Below are 20,972 nucleotides of genomic sequence, written 5' to 3' on the forward strand. Positions count from 1 at the left end.
TAGCTTATATGTTAGATCATTTGCTTCCATACCTGTACTCATATCCTAACCAAGCCAGAATTATAGGAACTGCTTTCACCTAAGACCAGGAAACACATTATAGAGAATACTTTGTTGCCTCAACAGGAAAGCGGAGGAGTTGCAAACTCAAATGTCTGAGAAAATGCCTGGAGGACAAGCTTGATCTAAGAGAGACTCAGGGAATATCAGTGCTGTAAAATGTTCTTAGCTATCACCTGGTCTAGCTCCCATACCATTTTCAGATGAGGAAACTGAGGTGCAGAGAAGTTAAATGACGTATCCAAGGTCCCATGCCTTGATAAATCATACTCACATTTCCTATAGTTGGCATAAACCTTGTAAATTCTTGATTTATCAGAACTTGTGCACCTGGTGGTGGGTAAATACGGGGAGGTTGGTTAAAGAAGGTCACCCTTTTCTTGAGGAATCAATATGTAAGTGGTTGACGCTGCATTACATCCAAATGGTTATTAATTTAACAAATATCTATTTCCGAAGCATTGTTAGGAGCAGCTGAGAAAACAACAAAGAAGGATGCGTGATCACTGTGTTTAAGGCCTTTCTAATCTTCTCCAAGAGAAAGCTCACAATTTAGACAACATAGGGGCTGAACAGCAATGCAGGACAAGCAACACACATCTGGCATATCTTGTCTTCTGACTGCTTTGCTAAAGGCTGGGGCCCCTCAGTTACCCCCACTCCCAAACTCCCTCAGCCACTGCAGTGCCTAACAACCAAAGACACTTCCTGATCTGCATTCTGCCGCCACGTTTTCAAACGCAGGATACAGCTCAGTAGTGGTCACGAAGTGCGTTGTGCCAGAGGTCTGAGAAGCACGGATCCAGCAAAGGGCAAGCTGTGGGTGGTGCTAAAGAAGAGGTGGTGATAAGCCCGCGATGGACCCTCTGCAGATGCCCACGACCCGTGGAGAGAACTGAAACGTGGACATCGTGCCGGGAGCCTTGATGGTGAGAGAGATTCTCAGCACTCCCAGCCACCAGCTCCTGCTTTGTTTTACCTTTGAAACGCTCAACCGTCTGTTTAAGGAAAAGCTGTTTCACTTCGCTCCCTGGTTTCAGGCAGAGCCACACCCTAAACAACAGTGACAGCTGCCTCTATTATTAACCATCTCTAAGGATAGAGACTCTAAGTCTCCCTTGGCCACCTCTTCTGCCCACCCCGCCCCAGCACACCAGCTGTCCTGGTTTCCCCATTTCCATCCCGGCTCCACTGTTTGCTGACCTACCATCTCCAACAACTTGTAACCAATAACCAAATGCAGTTCTCTATAGCTCTGTCCCTAGGTCCAAACAGTGACACAGTTGGGCCAGTTCTGTCCCTAAATGACTGAGTCACGGCCGTCATGGATCCTGGGTCCCCGTGACCACCCCGGGGGTGGAGGCGCCCTAACTCTTTCCAGCATCATTTTCCCACTGTACTCGGATAGACCCCCATTCTCTGGAATTTCAGCTGGTCACATGGCTTTTCAGCTCAGATCTGTAGTTCTCAGTCTTTTCCGTCACTTTGTGACCCAGTCTGGGCCTGTGGCATATGACTAGAAGTGATGTGTCCAATTCCAAGTCAGCTTCCACCTAAAAATGAGCCACTTGCCTTGGGTTTCCTCCACCCTCATCCCTCTTACTACGCAGCAGAGATGGAGTTACATGTTCACAATAGCTGACTGGCCACGAAACAGAACTGAACTACCCACCTCTGGACTATTATAGTAAAGAGAAATGAATGTCTATTTGTTGTTAACTGAGGTATAATTAATGCCCCCCCAAATGCACAGATATTAGGGGTTCTCTTCACTAAGTTTTGGCATTTGTATGTCCCCATGTAACCATCACACCAAACAGGATATAAGATACCACATCTGTGTTGCTTAAGCCACTGTGTTTTGGGATTTCATTATGACAGCAGCTAACCTCTAGCCTAAATAACACACCTCATAAATGGTCTCTCTGCCCCCAGTCCTCCAATGTGTCTTCAAGATCTTCCTTAACAGCCAAGTTAGGTATTCTGATTCCTGCTCCAAAGCCCAGAGTCTTCCTCACTGCCATGCTCATAAATATCAATCCACCTGATCTTTAATAGAATTGTCCCTTTTTTCTCTTAGCTGGGAACTGTCCTTTCTTAGGCTGGACGGGATGGTTTCTAACTTGATCCCATCCGCAGTCAGATTTTGATAGCATTCCAGGAGGTCTTTGGTCAGTTATTCAGTGTGGTCTGATGCCCCTTTGATACCATATGTTTTAATTCCTTCTTGGGAAAAGATGGAAAGTGATGTAAGTAACTGACCGAAACTTTTAACTACTATTTTAGAGTCACACCAAAATTTGTGTGCGCTATCTCTGAAGGCTAAATTTTATTTTACTGCAATAAATGGTCTATATGGTGCTTACAAATTTAATGTGAGAAATCGCAGTTGGAAAATTGCTTACTGCTTAATGTCGTTACAAAAGAACAGGGAGTGACCTGCCCAGGAAACCCTTCACTGAAGTAATGGGTTGTGAGCAAATGCCATACCCACCAATTATTTCTGCCCTAAAGATGATAAAAGGGGTCAGATACTCTGAAACCAATGTCCCATTGTGACCAAAGCCTGTGTCCACCTCCCAAACAGAAGGGGAGGGGTTAAAGCTTGCTGAGACCTATGAAAAAACTTTAACTCAGAAGTAGAAGGCAGAAACAAATAAGCTAAATAATTGTATCATTTTGTTTTGCCTAGAGAATAAAGGAGAGGAAGGTCTGTTCCATATAAATCTCCTGGAGTCATGAAATTTTAAGTCACGGTTTATTACAAAAAGAACAAGCTACTAGGCCTGATGCAGAGGAGGGAGTCACCCCTGATTTTACCAAGCGCCTCATCCAGTAGGGCTACAGGCCACCCAGAGCATGAATGTGTTCCGTCTCTTTGGTCCTGCCAGGCTCCCGGCTTGGGGCTTTCTCCCACACCTGCCTCTGCTTGCCTAAAGCAAACCCCACGCCTCCACTGTGACCAGAGTTGGTAACAGTTACATTGTTCCTGGATCCGATCTATCCCAGCCTCACTTCTCTGCCAGGCTGGCGCTCAGAGGAGGGCAGAAAGCTCGCTCCTGGCCTAGAAGGAGAAATGGAGCTACTGTTTGCCCAGATGTCCATAGGGACCAGCCGGGTCTGCTGTCGGCTACTCCCAGGGCAGAACTAGGGCATCTGCATGGATGGTTCCCAAAACACATTTCAGCTTAATATGGAAGAATTTCCCATCATTCTGAGTGATGAGTGAGCCCCTCATCCCCGGACGTGTCCAAGCAGAGTCTGCATGATCTTCTGCCAAGAGATTTACAGAAGGGATCGTCACACTGCATGGGAAGGTGGATTATAATTTCTAACACCTCTTCTTGCTGAGAGTGGGCTGCCTTTCTGCTCTGGAAGCCCTCCTCCCCTCAATCCTGCGGTGATTTGACTGTCACCGAGGGGCCCACCCCAAGCTCAGTCCTGGCCCAGACTCAGGACAAACTGTGACCTCAGCCCCGTGATCATTCGGGGAGCTGGAACTCACTGCACAGAGACTTGGAGCGAAGAAGCAGAGCTGCTGGTCCAGGCTAGACATCACAGTGGTGAGATCTGGGATGCGCCCTTGTTTCCACCCTTGTGAACTCTGGTCTTGAGTATGGAGTCCTGGTCTCGTCTCTATCCGATCACTGGGGAGGCCAGGAGGGGAGCCTGTGCAGGGAAGGGGGTGGGGCAGGTACCTTCAACCTACTCCCATGATACAGGCCGGGGCAGACAGGAACTAACACTGAGTCCATGCGCCCACTTGTATACACACACACACACACACACACACACACACACACACACACACACAGATTCCATCCGCCAAGTCCAGGCCCTGGGTCATCACAACCTAGAAGAGGTTCCATGAACCCACCAAGATCATACTAGTACCCAACTCGAAAGTCCAACAGATAGAGGGAGGGGATATGGGGATATATGTATATGTATAGCTGATTCACTTTATTATAAAGCAGAAACTAACACACCACTCTAAAGCAATTATACTCCAATAAAGATGTTAAAAAAAAAAGAAAAAAATGTCCAACAGTTGAGCCCACTGGCCAGAAGGTCAAGGTTGAGAGAGGCAGACAAAGCAAGCTGAGTTCCAACGGACCTGGCTGTAGAAGTGGTGTCATCTCAGGATCCACAGCAGGACACCAGCCAGGGGCTACCTAGAAATAGTTCTACACTGACAGTGACCATGGCCTCTCCCAGCAGGGAGATACCTGTCCCCAGCCACTAAAGGCCCAGCAGGGAGCAGACTTTTCTCTAAATGCTCTCAGGCCCCCGTTGTAATAACCTGTGTGCAATCCCAGACCCCTATGAAGCAAAAGTAAACACAGGATGAGGGGTTTGGACCAGGCTTTTCCTGACAACAAAGGGATAAAGATGCAAAATTTTACATTCGCTAATGTACACGTGCACAGGCAAAAAAAAAAAAAAAAAAAAAAACCTCGAGGCATAACTACATCAATGTGGTTATTTTGGGTGGTGGGATTATGGGTAATTTTTATTTTTTGTCTGCTTTTCTGCACATCTCAAATTCACTGCAATGAATATGTATTACTGTTATAATCTGTAAAAGGTTAGTTTTAAAATTCATATGGAATTACAATTTTATGGTAGTCATTTTGCAATCAAAGCTATTTTGCTTACATGTAGAATTCTCGTTTTTACTGTTCTTCCTTTGTGCTTTTCCCCATCTCTATTTTTACTGCCCCGCATTCAGTGCTCTCATAGACCAGCTATCTTCCCCATTCAGGCACTCTGGGTGTGCGGGTCTAAGTGACGTGTGCATAGAAAACGATTCGAACAGCACAAGACATGCGGGTGCCGTTTCCTGACCCCACACACACTCTGCTCCTTGGCCCCTTCATGCTGTTCCCGCGGGCAGCTTCCCCATTTTCCTCTGACAAACCCAATCCTACATTTTCTTCCACTCTCTTTCAAAAATTCTGTTCCTGTAAGAAGCCTTACACAACTCAGTGCATCCATTCATTAATAAAATAATTATTAAGCATCGAGCCCATCCCAGACGCCGCCATGCTCAGAACCAGAGACACAGCCACAAACCAGCCTAGCCCCTGCCCTTCCCCTTTAGAAGAGAGTCCCCCAAACAGCAGGCCGTGGGGAGTACGGGCAAGCTGGGTGTTTATCGTCAGCCCTTGGGAGTGGTTGCTGCAGCTTGCTCAGTGTGGGAGCAGGGGTTTACAGTGCTGAGAGAGATACAAACCAGTAACTGTTGCAGTAATAGCTAAGATTGTTTCGCTATAACACAACATTCTATGTTATAGACATGTATGTGTACATATATGCATGTCTGTACATATATGTATACATATCGCAAATCATTGCAATTACCTTAATAAGCAAGCTTTATCTTAAAACAGCTAACGTTTATAGAGGACTGAGTACATGCCAGGCCCCAGTCTAAGTACTTTAACATGTACAATCTCATCTGTACATCACAGTAGCCCCTCACTGTAGATACCATAATTATCCCCATTTTACAGATGAAAGAATGGGGACACGGAGAACATAAGCAAATTACCTTAAGATTACAAAGCTAGGCACAGGGAATACAGCCAATATTTTATAATAACTTTAACTGGAGTATAATCTGTAAAAATATTAAATCACAATGTTGCACACCTGAAATGAACGTAATATTGTAAATCAAGTATATTGCAACAACAAGAAAAAAGATTACAAAACGAGTCAATGATGGGTCTTGGTTTCAAACCCAGATGTCTGACTTCAGAGCTCTTCTCACTTTGTTGATTCCCAGTTACTGACTCTGAGGATGGTCTGTACAGAGTGTAGGCAGGGGGAAAGTTCCAGAGCCTGGGGTCAGTAGGGAGCATAGCCCAGTCTCAGGGAGTTAGAGGAGCCTTCCTAGAAGGGGGAAAGCCTTTGCTGAAATGGAAGAGGAATTGGAGGCTGGGGAGGAAGGGTGTGAGGACAGGGCAAGTGGAGAGAAGATCAGCTCTGAGTGGGGAGGAAGCAAGCCTGCTTTTTTGAGACAAAGGCAGGCCCTTCTGCCGGCGGGGGTGGGGTTGGACTTTGTACACGAAGCTACAGGGCTTTTTCTCAAGTTCAAGGGAAACAGCGTAGTCAGATTTGCCTTTAGAGAGACCCTCTACTATTTCAATATGGAGCATGGGTTGGAAGGGGCCAGACTGCAAACACGGAGATGGGGGACCCACGTCACAGCGTGGGATCTGGGGGGAGGGGACAGGAGCGCGACCTGGGCAGGGCAATAAGGGTACAGAGAACAATCGTCTTCTCTTCTTGCATTTCTTCTGCATCTCCAGTGTGAGGTCTCAGCCGCACCAGCCTGTACTTGCTTAAACAATGCCTCCGAGCTGGTTGTTCTCTGGTTTTTCCTGTTTATATATCTTGTCTCAACTAAGCTGTGAGATGCCCCGGGGACAGGGACCACTTCTGCCAGATACACCCATCGGTGCTCGCACAGCACTGGACACAGAGATCAGTTATTAGTGCTCTGAATAAATCAGTTATCATGTTTGTTATTGCGTCGGCCTTATGATCAAGGGATTTTATAATCTAAATGCACCTTGCTGAAATCGAAGACTAGTTCTGTAGCTCTTTCCTTTGAGTTCATAAGCAATCACATGCAGAATGGAACTAGGTGACTATATATGTAAAATGCCTGATAAAACAGCGCTAAGGATCAGTAGGAAGAATCATATAGGCAGATGGTGTGTGTGTGTGTGTGTGTGTGTGTGTGTGTGTGTGTGTGTGTGTGTGTATTGAGAACACAGGGCACTGCAGGATGCGTTCATCTTATCTATCTTTGCATCAAAGCTGGAGTTAGTTTCCTAAAGTCCGTTTTTCTCTTCTTTAGGCCTTCTGAAGGATTCATGCACCAAATAACTAAATTATGTCTTGGTAGCTAAACAAATTATGCAAAATTATACGCCATGAATATTTTATCATTCTAAACCCCAAAGCCAGGCTCCAGACAGTTTTATGTCTGCAGCAACCCGTGTCATACCCAGATGAATTCGGCTAAAGACAAATGACTTCTTTCAAAAACTTAACTTTCTTTTTCTTGTTGCATTTCTCCTTAAGGATGTCTCAAAGGTATTACAGTACATAGGTCTTGAGAGTAAATGAACTTCACCCTCCTCTTAGCTGGCTAAAGCCTGAGATTGTGCCTAGCATAACTTAACTCTTGAAATATGCACAAAATTGATCAAGGTTAGCAGTGGTCTACCTCAGACGTGCATTGAACAGTTGTAATATGAATAAATAGCTGACAGTGGTCCAAGGTTCAACTGGTTCCACACACTTCCTTTTGTCTTACAATGTTGAGATTGCCTACAAAACACATTTTTCTAAATAATGAGGTTTTAGTCACCCAGGAATAAAAGTTGCAGCTGGGCATGATGTCGGTGTGAAGGAAAATCAGAATTGCTAGGCACTTTCCTTCTCCTTTCTCAATTACCTTTGCTAGTTTTGAGCTGCCTTTTCTGGTTTTAAAAGAAAGAGCTACCTTATGAAGATTCATGGCTGCGTTCTCAAAGAGGCCAGCAGAAGAAAATGAGGAAGCTGTAAGTTAAGGCTCTGCTGGTCCCTGTCTTTGGCTCCTGGGATGCAGAGTCTTGCAGGTTAATGCTTCAGGTTGAGCAACTTGGCCGGGCATCGGAGGAGGAGGAGGAGGGCACATCTGTCTCTCCTCACTCCTTCCAACTGTTCTGTAGGCTCAGAGAGGAACCGAACAGAACTGGAAAACCAGCACGTGCCTCCAGCCAGGGGTTGACAAGGAACGCCGAAAAAAGGAGACTGCTGATTTTGTTGGGGTGATGGAATTTTGGGAGACTGCCTTTTTAAAAAAAAAATGTCTGTTCGTCTTACAATTTCATTCGTGCAATAAACAAATACAATTTATTTTTCAAAATACGGCTGATTCATGGGAGCACCACGGAAGTCATAATCATCTTTTCTGTCTAATCAGCAGGCTGGGTTTCCAGAGATAGCGTTCCCATCTTCTTTCCCAGGAAAGGGCGGAAAAATAAAAAGGGAAGCAAAACAGTCTTGTTACTCAGAGGCCACTGGGCAGATCCCTGACTGCGCTCTGAGATGACCCAGCTCTGGGCACGAGCCCCAGAATGTGTCCAGGAACGGGCCACACCGGAGATGGGAAAGCACCCATGTTTGGGGGGGCCACCTCTCATATCCCCTGTCAAGCCAGCCCAAAGCTGGAAGCAGGAATCCTCGGTGCTGCCTTTATGAGCCACATGACTTTAACCAGTTACTTAAGCCTGGCTGAGCCTCAGTGTTTTTATCTTTAAAATGGCTATAAATTCTACTCACTTCCCGGAGTTCTTATAAGATTGAAACAAAATAATTGCTTGAAAGCACTGAATAGGGTGTCCATAGCACAGTAAATGCGTCATAGCTGAGGCTGAGCCCCATTGTAACTGATTGTGTCCCGATAGTGATACCACCGTCCCCTGGATATGAAATGCACACCACTGCCCATGTATTTTTCTCACCCACATCCCTCTCTCCTCCCTCACGGTCAGAAACTGGCTCAGAAAAGGACTTCATAAAAGCATTCATACTCAAGAATAAAAATCTAATTAAGTTTTCCCTTTTTAGGAGTATTGTCTTTCAATTGGGAATTAAAACAAAATCATTTCTAGCAGCACAATTTTAGGTCTCAGCAAGCTAATAGGAGAGGCATATTGTTTTTGTTTGTTTTGTTTTGTTTGTTTGTTTGCAGAATGGGTAATAAAGAATTTTTCAGTGAGCTCTTAAAATTATGCAGAGATGTATATTTTTTTTAAAGATTTATTATTTATTTTATTTATTTTATTTATTTTTGGTTGCATCGGGTCTTAGCTGCGGCAGGGGGGATCTTCGTTGAGGCGCATGGGCTTCTCTCTAGTTGTGGCGCAAGGGCTTCTCTGTAGTTGTGGCAGCAGGTTTTCTCTCTCTAGTTGTGGTGTGCAGGCTCCTGGGCGCATGGGCTCTGTAGTTTGCAGCATGCAGGCTCTCTAGTTGAGGCATGCGAGCTCAGTATTTGTGCTGCGCAGCATGTGGGATCTTAGTTCCCTGGCCAGGGATCGAACCCGCATCCCCTGCATTGGAAGGCAGATTCTCTACCACTGGACCACCAGGGAAGTCCCAACATGTCTCTTTAAATGGCCGGTTGAGCCTCTAAATGTAACTACCAACTTACAAAAAACACAGAGGATAGAAGAACATAATGAATGACACTGAGAGAATGCCACCAGCAAAATCCAGACTGTGAGAGCTTCCATAGGACAAATAATATTTTTTTTTAATTAACTGCAAGGAAGAAAAAGAAATGTTAGGTGAACCTGTAGATTAAGAGATGTAAAACACATACTTAACCAATCACAAGGTGTAGATCTTAGTTGGATCCTAACTAAAATAAATTGTAAAAATAAAAAGTATGACGTTTATGAGACAACTGGAAAGTTAAACATTTGTTTAATTGAATGATTAATGATGATTTTAAGATAATGGTTAATTTTATCTTGTGTGATAATATTACGGTTGTTTAAAAAAAGAGTTCTTATTTTTGATATACATACTGAAATAGTTACTAATAAAATAGTTCGTGATAGTAAATTGTATGCATCAACTTTTCTATTCTATGGTGCCCAGCAGTTCGGTTAAACACCAATATGGATGTCACTGTAAATCACATCTTTAGATGTGATTAACATTTCAATTAGTAGATTTTGAGTAAAACTGATTGCCTTCTGTAATGTGGGTGGGCCTCATCTAATCAGTTGAAGCCCTTAAAACCAAATACTGAGATTTCCAGAAGAAGCAATTCTGTCTCAAGCCTCCAATATAGAAGAAACCCTGCTTGAATTTCCACCCTGCAGACTTTAGGTTCAAGATTGCAATGTCAGCTCTAGCCCTCACAATTGGACAAGCCCATTTCTTAAAATATATCCAGATAGATAGATAGATGACAGATAGATAGATAGATAGATGACAGATAGATAGATAGATAGATATGGAAAGATATTAGATACAGATATCCTATTGGTTCTGTTTCTCTGGAGAACCTGGTCTTTTGTCTGAGATTTGTTTCAAAATGATATGAGAAGTCCTGGTGGGTGGGTCAGTAGATAGTCGGGGCAAGACTGACCATAAGTTTATGATTTTGGGTGCTGGCTGATGAGTACTTTTAAAAATAGGGGCAGTAGAATCTAATTTTATGTATGCTCAAAATTCTCCAAAACAAAAGCAAGAAACAAAATAAAACAAACAAAAACCCTCTCTTGATCCATGTAATTATTCCCCAGGGTCATTTGCAGGGCACAAAAGGTTATGTAAGCAAATTATTAACTCAACTCTGTCCAGTATTTATAAGCCCACTCCGCCCACCCCCACCCTGTATCTCGAGCAGCCAACACCAGTGGGACTGACTCCCCACAACGCTGCCTCACAGGACCTCCCGGGACGGCTTCCAACAACCAAAGACAGATAGAATTGGCAAAAGCCATTCCAAAGGAGGGACCTGGGAAAGGCAAGGGCTCATTGCCCATCTCTCAGATCCTGAGAGAGACAGAACTGGTTCTAGAATCTTGTTCTCTGCACTTCCATCCAGAGCTACCCAGAAACACTCTTGTTTTCCTAAAAGGGTACTTGACTACAGCTCAGCGAGGAGAAAAGCCATAGGCTCTCCTCTCCTGAGATGTTTCCTGCCACCCTACCCCATCCCCAACAGACAGAGGCCCCAACTCTCCTCTGAGACCCCCTGCATTTTTAATGAATGATTCCAGGCACACGAAAAAGTACAGCTAATAATACCATGGGAACTCCCCATGAATTTACCACCCAGCTGAAAAAAAGCAAACAGTACAGACTCAACAGAAGACTGTGAGCCCTGCCCAGACTGACTCTTTGTCCCCTCCCCAGAGGTGACCACTCTCCTGAACTTAATATGTGGGATTATCATGCATTTTCTTTCTTTCCTTTAAAAAGAAAAAAAATGCATCTGTTGGGGTGTTTTTAAAATTTGATTTACTATGAATTTTTTAAATGCTGGTACTTTGTATAGGCTATTCATAAATAATACACAGTATAATTATCATTGATGTTTTAAATTTTTACTAATGTTTTCATATAGCAGGTATCCTTGTGCAAGTTGCTTTTTGCACTCAGCAATATGTTTTTGAGATTTACCCACATCCACACGCATAACTCTAGTGCATTCATTTTCACACAGCTGAATTGTATTCCCTTGTGTGAATGAATGTACCACAATAGATAGACCCGTTTTTCCTGTGATACACGCTCAGGTTATTTTCGATTTTTCTCTTTTACAAACAAGGGTGGAATGAACACTCTTGCAGTTTCCTGGTGCAGAGCTGAGAACATCTAGGCCCCTTCTTCACTCCGTCGTTTCCGCTCTGTCCTCCATCCACCAAGTTCACGGGTGAGACCCCTACAGAGCTGGCCTGTAACCCTCCGTGGGTGAAGGGTTTGCTCTCTGCTTCCTTGGGCAAAGTGAAGGAAGACGCGGAGCAGTTAACTAATTAATTCAACGAGGAATCACTGGATAACGGAACCGTTCCTTAGAGTGTCTTACTTTAAGAATAAGGTTTGGAGAACTTAGTTATCTGAACAATTGCCCTGTCTAGACTCAGCGGTCACCTCCCTCAAGTTCTTGGCAGTTTCCAAAAGGGGTCAGCGCTAACAGAGCACAGTTAAATATAGACATCTAGGAATAAAAGGCCTAATTAAGAACCAGGAAGTTGCTCTTGGGAAATTTTTAAAGTTTGCCAAGGCACCCTTAGCTGTGCCAAAGCCTAATTTGGCAGGAAAATGCTGACGAGAGCCCCATGTTGAGGCGGGGGGGAAGCAGATTTATCCCCCAGATCACCAGGACTTGCGGGCTAGCTGCTGCTTGTGTAGCACCCCCTGCCCCAAGTCACACTTTCCAGGACGGGGAAGAAGGAAAACCACCACAAGGCAACAGGATCAGATTCCCAACCATGTGGGAGATGCTCTTTCTAACGCTCTAAACTAGTAATTTACCAGAAGGAAGAATTCTGGACCCTCAGAAGTCTTTCTAATTCAAAATGCATTTCTGACCCTTCAGACTTGGGAAGGATATTTACCTTTATGCTGTGTATGAGAGCAAAATTCAGCTCCCCATGTGAGGTCTCGGAGCAGAAACACCTTTTTCGTCCTGATCTAAGGGAGCAGGTGAAGAACAGTTCTCTAGCTCGTCGGCTTTTAATGAACCCTTGCGACGTTTTATTAATATAGTTGGACAGACTCTACATGCTCATCTGGGTATGTGGCCATGTTTCTAGTAGATTCTCAGGGGTTAAAAACAAGCATGAGTTAGTTGCGACGTTTTATTAATATAGTTGGACAGACTCTACATGCTCATCTGGGTATGTGGCCATGTTTCTAGTAGATTCTCAGGGGTTAAAAACAAGCATGAGTTAGGAATATTTATTCTTCATACAAATAGAAATGAGATTCTTAAGACTCTATAACATACCCTCGATACAAAATATAAAGTTGTCATTTTTATGTCTCCAGCAGCAGCCGACGCAGGCTATTTGGAGCAGCACGGACCTGGTTCTGTACCATCTCAGATGGAGCGCTATCTGACCTCGCCTGTAAAATGGGATTGTCTGTTTCCTAGGGTTCCTGGGTGGATCAATGGAGATAATGTACTGGAAAGCACTTTGAAAAATACAAAGTGCAATTCAAATGGATTATTGACAGCCCTTTGTTAAGTGTTCGTTTGATTGCCGAATGTCCTTGAACGCAATGAGGCATCATTCCTTATAAACCATTTTATAACTCAGACCTTTTCACTAATTCAGAATGACCTTCCCTCCAATCAGTTCGGCTCCTGTGGTTTTACTTCAAAGCCCTGGAAGCTGCTGCCTGGAATCTCATAGAGAAGAGGAAAGGGCTTTTAGAGGTCATCTCGCGTCACACCTCCTGCCCCGGTCCCCCAGCGGGGGTCTCCTCTATATCCTCCCGGAAAATCCCCGGACCTCTGCTTGGAAATCTCCCGTGAGAGCAGCTAGGACACGAGTAACCCCTCCTGTTGAGGGTGATGAGGCCGACCTGAACTCCATGGACTCAAAACTCACTTCTACCACGGGGTCCGGGCCTCTGTGCAGAGCAGGGGTTGGCAAACTATGGCCCGAAGGCCAAATTCACCCCAATGCCTGGTTTTTATAGTCTGCGGCCTAAGAATGGTTTTCACGTTTTTAAATAGTTTTTTTTTTTTTTAATTTTAAATAGTATTTTATGACACGTGAAAATTATACAAAATTCAAACATCAATATCCACAAATAAAGTTTTATTGAGATACATGCATTCACTTTCATATTTTCTGTGGCTGCTTCCACACTATACGTCAGAGTTGAGTGGTTGCTACAGAAACCTCACAGCCTGAAAAGACTACGACAATATTTACTCTTAGTCTCTTTATAGAGAAATTTTGCTGACCCCATACTTTTGGGTTACGTCAGCAATCCCAACCCCTCTTAAAACGTGTGAACAATGTTTTCATATCATTGACTCACCCTAGCCAGCCTTTTTAAGGACTTCTGATGGTCCAGCAGCTGTGCTGGGCACTGGGAAGGTTTTTTATTTAAAAAAAATAAGAGACTGGATCTTGAATGTTCTCACCACCAAGCAACAACAAAAAATATACAGAGACATGGTAGGAATTCAGAGGAAGGGAAGGAAGCATTTCAGAAAGATTTTACAAAAGGAAATTTGAACTTGAACTTAAAGAACGGGATAGGTTTGGGAGAGTTGGAGAGAATTAAGAGGGCTTTTTTTCTTTTCTTTAGCATTTTTTTTTAAATTATTTATTTATTTATTTTTGGCTGTGTTAGGTCTTCGTTTCTGTGCGAGGGCTTTCCCCAGTTGCGGCGAGCGGGGACCACTCTTTATCGCAGTGCGCGGGCCTCTCACTATCGCGGCCTCTCTTGTCGGGGAGCACAGGCTCCAGACGCGCAGGCTCAGCAGTCGTGGCTCACGGGCCCAGCCGCTCCGCGGCACGCGGGATCCTCCCAGACCAGGGCTCGAACCCATGTCCCCCGCATTGGCAGGCAGACTCCCAACCACTGCGCCACCAGGGAAGCCCCCCTTTAGCATTTTTTTAGCATGACTCCTGTTTACAGCCCTGGGGTCAGGAAAGCTCAGCATATGTTCAGAAAACAGTGGCTCATCCAATACTTAGAGTGTAGATGATGCAGCAGGCTGATTTCAGGTGTCGGGATACATCAGTGGACAAAACAAGGATCCCCACCCTGATGTAGATTACATTCCAGTGCCCACGTGCCTGCAGGAAAAGGTTCAGAGAGGAGAAGAAGGGACCCCAGGTTGAGGGCAGGTTACAGGCAGAGGGCAACACCCACCTGAGGAGGCCTCCCTGTGCCACTCACTCAAGGGCACTGGAATCATGATTAGAAACAGGTGGCACCTGGTCCTGCCCTTCAGCATCGCACACACTCCGGCCTTGGGCATTTCACCTTTCAGGAGGTGCCTCAACTCCTCATCTTTAAAACTAGGGGGTAAGACCAGATCTAACTCAAGAATTCTATGATAGTAGTTACACCTTGATTTTCAAACAAAATTTGAGGGATTTGTAGGGGGGAAAAAAGATCTAGATAACTGCTCATTTTGTTTTGTTTATAAGTTGCAATTGTGTTTATTTTTCTTATTTTGTTAATTAAAGCTCTCAAAATGTGTTTCTTTAAAAAAGAAAAAGTACTATTACGTAGTTCCGAACTTCAAGGATCTACAATCCAGGGAAAAACAGTGGATGCACACAGTGGTTAAGAGCATGGACCCAGGAGCCAGATTGCCTGGGCTCTTGGATCCCAGCTCTGCCCGGACAAGCAGTGACCCGTTTGCTGGGGAAGTTACCAGACCTGCCTGTACCTCAGTTTCCCAGTGAACTGGAGGGGGTAATGGCGTTGACCATAAAGGTTGCCGTGAGGATTAAATGAGACAGTAGTTGTAAAGGGTGTAGAGCAGTGCCTGGCTGGCAGATTGCTCACGAGTACTCTTATTATTATAGGCAAACAAGTAAGTGTGGTTGAGGCAGTGATCAAAGTTTGCAAGGGACGAAATTGGGCTACAGAGTGGGGAGTGCGTCTGTCTGGAAAAGAGGAGGGTTAAGACAGGCTTTGTGGGTGTTGGAGGAGAAGCAGGTGTTTTCCCAACAGACAAGTGGCATGGTGGTATTTTAAGGAGATGAAGCTACATGAGCAAAGATGCCCCCAACTGACCTCGTCTTCTCCCAGCCACGGCTCCGTCTCCTCTGCTCCCCATCTCCGTGAATAAGACTTCTTCCCTCCCCCACCCCACCATCACCACCAGCTGCTCAAGATGGAAACACAGGGGTCTTCCTTGTCTCCTCCTTCCAGCCCATCCTCACACCTGGTCATGCTGATTCTACATCCCACACATCTCTCAAATCCATTGTCTCTCTCTCTCTATTCCTCCATCTCTCCATCTCTCTTTATATCTCTAGATCTCTCTGTATCTCTGTGTCCCTCTGTAGCTCCATACCACTCTCATGGTTTCCCTTTGCTCCCAAGATCAAATCCCACTTCTTGACCCTGTGGGTCAAGATCTAGTTCTAGATCCCCCCTCCCCCTCTGCATCCCAGCAGCCTAGATTTCTTTCATATCCAAGATGCTTGCTGTTCCCTTCCCAATCGTCCCTCTTGCTCTCCTTGTAACTAGCGATACTCACCATTCAGGTGGCAGTTCTAATGTCACTTCTTCAGGGATACATCCCTGACTCTTGCGCTTAGGTAGCGCCCTTTCTGACTTCTCTGTACTTACCACAATCAGAATTGATTGATTATTTGTGTGCTTGTTGTGTACAATCTGTAAATTCCATGAGGGCAGGGATTTTTAAAATATATTTGCACCAATGCACTGACACATCCCCAGACCCTAAAGCAGTAACTGTCAGATAGGCACTAAAAAAATATATATTGAATGATCATCTCTTCCTCACTAGACAGTGAGCTCCTTTAGACCTGGGCTGTGTCAATCTTATATTCCCAGAGCCCAGTTTGGTGCTTGGCCTGTACTAGACACACCATAAATATTTGTTGGACAAATGAACAAATGAGTGAATAACTTCAAAAGTATATCTCCAAGAGATCCCAGACTGGTTCTGATACTCCGATTTGCAGTTTTAATAGCAGAGAGCAGTGCCTCCTTCACCTCCTGAGAGACGTACACCGTGCTTCTGTTAATGTGGCCTGAAACGGCAGGAACTCTTTAGCAGCCAATCCCAACTACGGCAACTACGGCACTCACTATTCCAACCGCGGCATCTCAGACACAGAAAGGCTCTGGGGGATGATTTAATTCAGTCCCCATTTGATGTTTGAGTCCTTTCTGCACTGCTCTCATCATGCCTTCATTCAGCCTAAGTTTGGATATTATGAGATGACAACACTTCATCTTTTGTCACCTCCGCCTGATAGAAGTTCTTTGTGATCCTGAAGCAATAACTAGCACCTTGTAGCATCATCTGTGGGTCCCAGCTCTAGTGCCTAAGACATGGACTTTTAAGCTATGAATTTCAACCCCTTAATAAGTCAGGAAATCAATGTATAGGCTCAACAAACATTTTTTTATGAAAAGCAATAGACTAGACAAGACCAGACTAGAATAGAAAACATCGAAATAAGTTGAACATAGTAAGAGTACTAATGTTTTCTGGAATGATTATTTCAGTTACACATGTGGGTTGCGATATAAAATGTAATTCTTACTATAGGTAATAGGCAGGCAAGTTGAAAAGTGAGTGAGTCCCGGAGAGTGAGTAGACAGATGCTCTTACCTGCCGGCCTTTCCAGTGTGGAGACCAGTCAAGGTGGCCTCTAATGTTTCATCTTGCCAGCCGAACATTCCCTGCTTCTTTCTTCCCTGGTTCCCCGTATGATGTGGTAGTTAGCTGTGTGCCCTTGGAATTTTCTCTGCATCTCAGGAAGTGACAGTTACCGACATACTCTGTTGCCACGTTTCTCTCTCACCAGTTGATGTCTCAGGACTTTGGCCCAAGAATGCCAAAGGGAAATGGAAAAAGAGGAGGAGAAGGTGGGGGAGGAGGAGGAGGAGGAGGAGATGAAGGAGGGGTGGAAGTGGGTGGGGAGGAGAAGGAGAAAGAGGAGGGGAAATGGGGGAGGAGGAGGAGGAGGTTGCGGGAGGGGGGAGCTCCTTGTCCGTCCCCCCCACCATGTTCCATTGATCACCACATTCTCTTCAAGGTGCTCACAAATTAACCCTTCCATAACCAAGTCCAAGATGGACAACATGCTGACCTGTCCATAGTCTGTAAAATCAACTTCCTCTCCATTTCGAAAAATGAATGCCTGTAGCTGGCCAGCATTTTTTTTCCTAACACATCTTCCTTTCTCTAAGATTCTTCTAATTTCAACCAGTCACAACTTCAGAGTCTCATGTGCAATTTGCCTCAGTAATTTGCAGCATAATTCGTTTATTCCTGAGATCTGAATTCAGAGTAGCTGCACGTTTCTTAAAAGCTCATCAGCTTCCACTGTCACTTAGCAGTGCTCATTCTTTCTCTGCATTGTTCCACCCTCCTCCTTGTTAGAGGAAGCAGACAGAAGCAGGTCTCTCCCAACTCTGCCTTCACTAGGCCGTCGAGCTTCGATTTCACCATCTACTGCAAGCTCTGGGTCTCTCTCTCCCTCCCTGATTTTGCCTGAGACAGCTGTAAGCCCTTTTTGTGGCTTTTGAAGTGTTTTGCACACCTCAGCTCCTCTCCCCAACACGCCTCTTGTAGTCACTCTGGGTAGTGTGCTTTTCCTCAATTTTCTGCAAGAGTCTTTTTTTTTTCTTTTTTAGGCTGCGTTGGGTCTTCGTTGCTGCTTTCTCTAGTTGCAGCGAATGGGGGCTACTCTTTGTTGCGGTGCGCCACCCTCTCATTGCGGTGGCTTCTCTTATTACGGAGCACGGGCCCTAGGGCACACGGGCTTCACTCGTTGTGGCATGCGGGCTCAGTAGTTGGGGCGCACGGGCTTAGTTGCTCAGCGGCATGTGGGATCTTCCCAGACCAGGGCTCGAACCCCTTGTGCCCTGCATTGGCAGGCGGATTCTTAACCACTGCACCACCAGGGAAGTCCCTGCAAGAGTCTTTTTAAAGCTTGAGCTCATTCAGGCCACAGCTACCTTAGAGTCTTTAAATACTCCCCCACTCCCTCCCTCCTTGGAACCTGTTGTGATGGCAGGGACGAGTTTGTTTTGGAGAGCCTCTCACTGTCAGGAGTGGTCCTCCCTGGAAAAGTCACATGTCACAGAAACACAGTGGGCTGTTTTCTATCCAGGTTTCCTAACATGTGCCTTCCTCACAGTATGCGTCCAATCAGATCCAGGTTTTCATTTCTTGCTGATCAAGAACGCTGGGATGACACAACCCCTTTCTTTTCTGGACAGAATATCAGCTCTAAAAGTAATGATTTACCTTGTTGCCTCTTATTCCCCTGCGAGAGCAGTATCCAATCTAGTGAGCTTATCAGAAAATCGCTGAATACAGCTGGGCAAGCTATAAAATAAAATTTTGAGATCTTCCTTTTTTGCTTTTTCTAAAAGAACCCTTTTTGAGTAATAATAATAGTTGTTAAATCCTACTGAGTGCTGATTTTTTGCCAGGCAAGTCTCCAAGCTCTTGAAATGTACGATTTCATTTAATCCTCCAACAACCTTTTCAGACAGAACCCATTATTACTTCCATTTTACAGAAGAGGACACTGAAGCAGAGAGGTGAAATCTGTCCACGATCATAGAAGAAGCAAATGGCAAAGGCACGACTGGAACACAGGCCACTCAACTCATGGTCTGTGCTCTAGCCCACCATGTCATATCAACAGATACCCTTGATCTTGAAATTTATTTATTTCCATTCAATATTATGCCTGCTGGTCTCACCTAGGACTTGGAGCATATAAATGTCTTCTTGAGTTTTGATTATCTCTAAACTCATGAACACTTCTACTTTTATGCCAGAAATGTCTGCTTTCTCTATCTACCTCTATTATGCTTCTTATGACCCCCTTGCACTGCAATCATCTGTGGCAATCACATGTCTGTGAGCTCCTGGGTTTTAAGGTCCATTACTTAATTCATTTTGGAGTCTGTTGAATGAATGAATGAGCAAATGAACTCTGTGTATTCATTCACATTAGCAACTTTAAACATGTTGGGTAAGTTGACTCTAAGGGGGAAAGAACAGCACCTGTGTTTTTCAAAAATGTTGCTATCTTTTCCTGATGGGGTTGACCTTTCCAAGTAGGCTGCCTGGTGGAATGTTGTAAAATTCCCTCTTCCCACAAATTCTCACACATGCCTGTAATTTCACAATTAGAGATTCATTCCTTGACCTATGTCTTACCAGCCATTTGTATCTTAGTGACCCCTCCTCCAAAGGAGAAGGATTTCATAGAGCCTGGAGGAGAGCACATGAAGGCCATGAAATCTAAGCAAAGGAACACAGGGGCCTCTGAGAAGGGCTGGGGGCTGGGCAGTGTACTGGGAGTGGAGACCCTGAGTTCCACAAGCAGAAGACCCTTGAATAATAAAAGAAAGGACCCAGAAGTGTCCTGTTAGGTGACTCTCAAAACACTTTTCGATAAGATGTTGGCTCATAATTTTAAAGCAGAGAAGAAACTTAAACCAAATCAGCTTCTTTAAAAATGAAAGTCTTTATCAAAGCAGTTCTTTACGAAAATGGCCTCAAGGGCCCCGTGAGCCACAACTACTGAGCCTGCGCGTCTGGAGCCTGTGCTCCGCAACAAGAGAGGCCGCGATAGTGAGAGGCCTGCGCGCCGCGATGAAGAGTGGCCCCCGCTTGCCGCAACTAGAGAGAGCCCTCGCACAGAAACGAAGACCCAACACAGCCAAAAATAAAATATATTAAAAAAAAAAAAAAAAAAGAAAAGAAAGAAAAGAAAATGGCCTTAAAGACCTCAGTTAAAGATCTGAGGAATTAGACCAAATGAGGTCAATTTCATATGTGCTGTGTGTATCTATAAAGACGTGGACCAAATTGCTGAGTCGGCAGAAGAGGCTAGCTACACTCCAAGTGCCCACTTCTGAGAGCCCGTCCCAGCTTTATCTCGGCTCAGTGCCCACCCCTCCTCTCAGCACATTTCTGACTTTCCTGCCATTCACACCCAGTGCTGGTTTAGACACAAAAGTTTGCTGTTATCTTGAGTGAGTGATTTAGCCCTTCTTTCTTCATTTCCTTAAAAAAAAAAAACGGTTCCATTAGCTTGCTGGGTGGCAGCCTTCCATTCCCCACCCCCACCTCCGTCCCGCTTCTGCTGCCAACTCTCTCTGGGCATCTTGGGCCAGCAATTTCAGCTCCCTCTGCCTCAGTTTCTGCATCTGGGCTTGGGGATTGGGGGTGGGGCGAAGGAAGTGATTATTTCATTAGCAAAGTGCATTTCATTACCATTAGCATCTTCCTTCCCTTCTTCCTCACTGGGATATTTTGAGAACTAATGAGATAATGGTCTGCAACTGGTTGGAGCCCCTCAGAGGGAGTTAGATTGTACCCAGGACACTGGCCCCACTTCCTCCTAAGTACTTCTGGTAGTTAACAATGCTCATGAGTTTAGATCCAAGGAGTGATCTCAGCCACAGCCGCAAGGCGCACACATTGTCTCCCGGTCAATTACCACAAGAAACATCCATGTTATTCACCGGTTTCATTCTGATCTCCAAGCAAATGAATAAAGTAAATCTATAGCAATCCTGCTTGAGACCAAGAATTTCGTATTTTAAAATGACAAGTAGTAAATAAATAAGAAACAAAAACCTACTCAATTCTGACCTGGAAGAAAGAGGTGGCACAATGT

Source organism: Balaenoptera musculus, chromosome 5 (genome assembly GCF_009873245.2).
Source record: "Balaenoptera musculus isolate JJ_BM4_2016_0621 chromosome 5, mBalMus1.pri.v3, whole genome shotgun sequence".
Lineage (NCBI taxonomy): Eukaryota > Metazoa > Chordata > Mammalia > Artiodactyla > Balaenopteridae > Balaenoptera > Balaenoptera musculus.